Source organism: Chaetura pelagica, unplaced genomic scaffold (assembly GCF_000747805.2).
Source record: "Chaetura pelagica isolate M959 unplaced genomic scaffold, ChaPel_1.0 scaffold507, whole genome shotgun sequence".
Classification (NCBI taxonomy): domain Eukaryota; kingdom Metazoa; phylum Chordata; class Aves; order Apodiformes; family Apodidae; genus Chaetura; species Chaetura pelagica.
In genome coordinates this window covers 26,384-29,491 of record NW_009953902.1, presented here as the reverse complement: position 1 = coordinate 29,491, position 3,108 = coordinate 26,384, and positions in this window count along the sequence as shown.

The following is a 3,108-nucleotide window of genomic DNA, read 5'->3' as shown; positions in this document are numbered from 1 at the left end:
TCCAGAAGGAGGAGCAGCGGGATCAGTTGTTCCGTCAGGGTGGGTTCAATGGGGATGGGATATTGCCAGGTAGCTCATCTTGCAGATATTGTCAGGTTCAAGGCTGCAGGAATAGGAGTTAATGGGCTGGGTCTTTTGCTGTTGTCTTGGTCTCTCCTGGAAATAAGAGGGAGGTGATCCTGGGGGAATCCCGGCGGCACAAAAGCGCTTGTCCCGGTGATGCAGAGCAGGATGTTGGGGTGGGGGGTTCATGGGAATACTGGGTCAAAACTGCTTCTAGGTCCAGCAGACTCAGTACAGTTTGTGTTTAGTGGTGAGGAATAACATAGAATTTTCAGAGACTCTGGTTTAGGCCACTTCCCCTGGGCTTGGAGGACGAGGATGGAGTCAGTCCTGGTGCTCCCTCGCGGATGGTTCCAACCTCTGAGCACTAATGCCCAGAGAAAACCAGTCAGCCTGGGGGGAAGGTTGAGGGAAAGACTTGGAAGAGCCCAAAGAGACTTTGCTTGGTTCATATTGGGTCCAGGATCCAGCAAGGACCAACTCGGATTTAACTCCAGAAGCACCTTCAGGGCTGTTTCACGTGTGACATGTGATGAGTTGCGCCAGTCTCGGGGGGAGGTGATCCCTGTAGAGATTGTAGGAGTTTCCAGACAGCCCAGTAAAACCTGATTTTTTTTTTAATGGGGATAAATGGATGGTATTGCTGATTCCCAGCACGATCCTCAACCCGTTCCCTTGGCATCTCCCCCAACCTCAACCTGACGAAGCTGCAGCTTTCCCAGCACAGCTCGTGGGTCTTTGCCTCCCACCAATGCTTTCCCGTTGCAACCCAAGATGAAATTCAGCTCCTGGGATGCAGTTGGGGAAACCACAGCTTTGCTGTGGTCACTGGGGCAGGGAAGGGGGGACCAGGACACCCCATCCCAGGGAGGGCTGGACACCCTCCCCCCCAGTGGGACGTGGCCAAATCCATTTTCAAAGGTCACAGGAAGGAGATCAGGAATTTGCTCCGAGGCAAAACCAGCTCCAAATTCACAGGAGGAACCTGGAGCTGCTGGGGGGGAGATGAGCTCTGAGATCTCCTTTTTCCTACAGCCAGGGGGGTGGATTTTCCAGGACTGATTTTCCATGATGTGAAAAGAAGGTTGGTTTTCTTTTTATTGCCTTGGGGTATTTTCTTTTCTTTTCACCTGAGCAGCAGCTCTGGGAGACACCAGTTTTGTTCACCCCACTGCTGGGGGGGCTGCAGAAGGGACACAGACTGGTCCCCACAGTTTCCTTTCCCCAATTCCATGACACAGCCTGGAAAACTGCCCCAATTACAGTGGCTGGAATGAAGCTTGAGGGGAAAGGCTGAGCATCCCGAGGTGCTGGCAGGAGGATTCAGGCTGCAGGTGAGGGCTGGGGATGGTTTTTTTGAGGTCAGTTGGGAAATGCCCTGCCTGGCACTTCCCCTGTTCCCTTTCCAGGGTGATGCTCTCATTTTTGCCTTTGCTGGGGATTTTTTGGGGCAGGGAAGGAAGGCAAAGCTCCCTGAAGGGGTTGAGGGGAAGAAATGGGAAGGGAAATAGCTGGAGTTTCATCAAATCCTGCTGGCAGAGGGGACAGGAGCTTGAACCAGCAGCTCGGATGCCTTCAGTGAAGGGAAGAGGGGGTGGTCAGAGCCCCCAGGGTTCTGGGGACTCAACTGAGGGGTTGGGACCAAATCCAAGTTGGATATAAATCCAGGATGGAAAAAACAGCCAGGGGTGCTGTTCCTGCTCCTGAAACCTTGGCAGTTTGGGAGCTTCTCTCTGTGGATAATGGAGATTAAGGTCCTGGGAAGGGGGGATTTTCCCAAGCACTGGGATCAAGTCAGGCCCAGGGGGTTGGCAGCAGCCAAGGAGCTGCCCAGCCAGGAGCCCTGGGTGCCTCCAGCAGGTTGTACCTTGGTGTTCAGCCCTTCTGGTGGGAACAACGGAGCATCCCAGTTCCCTGCTTCCTCCTTCTTTCCCAGTGGGTGCAAACAAACGGGGTCCCTGTGAAACTGGGACTGGCCTGGCTGTAGCAGAACAGCCCCGTGCCAGGGAGGGATGGTCAGATCCAAGCATCACCTCCTCTTCCTCACCCTCGCTGGGAAAGCCAAGGCCATTTGGATGTGAAGGTGATGAGGTGGGATCCCAGCTGCTGCTGCTGGAGGGCAGGACCCAGAAAAAAAACCCAACCCAACCCACCCATTTCAGGCACAAGGAGAATGAGGGCAAGGAGTCCCACTGGGCTCACGTGGGTACCAGCATCGCCTCCTGCCCGGCGCAGGAGAAGGTACCAGCATCCCACATCCCCACATCCCACATCCTGGAGGTGCCACGGCCATGAGCCCACCAGAGGCACCAGGGCAGCACCACCAGGCAGCCCCTGGCCAGCCCAGCTGAAGGAGGAGGAGGAGGATGGAGACGAGGGGAGCGGGCACCCCACGCGCTGGGGGAGGATGAGGATGATGCCGCAGCCGGGTTTGTTGCTCCCTTCTTCTTGGCAGCAGCTGTTGTGGTGGGGGAGAAGTTGGGGGTGTGGAGGAGGGTTTGGGAGGGTGGGTTTGGGGCAGTCAGGTGCTTCTTTGGCAGGGGGTATTTTTGGGGTGGTGAGGGGGTGTTTTTGGAGTGGTGGTGACCAGGGGAGAAGTTTAATTTGCCCTGGGAGGAAAAGAGAAGGGCTCCTGATTGTGGGGGGTGTGCTGGGAGTAACCCCAGCTTTGCCAAGAGCCAGAGGGTCCTGGGGGCATCATTTTTATTGCTTTAAGTCTCAATTATCTGTCACTGGGTCCATAATAAAGCCCTCCCTGGGATGGGAAATGTGGGGGAGCACGATGTGCCTGGCGGAGCTGCCCTGGTGTCTCAAGCCCCAGGTGACCCCTGGGACCCCAGATCCTGCCACCAGCTCCTTTTATTTTTTTTATGCTGCCATCGTGACAAAAAAAATCAGGATGAAAGCAGGAATCCATCTGACCCAATTAGCAGCTCCCTCTTGCTTTCCATTTATACCCTATAACCACTCTTGGCTCTGACCAACAAACCTCCCAGCAGGGTTTGCTGCCGGTGCGGATTTTTGAGGGGGGGACAAGGTCATTGA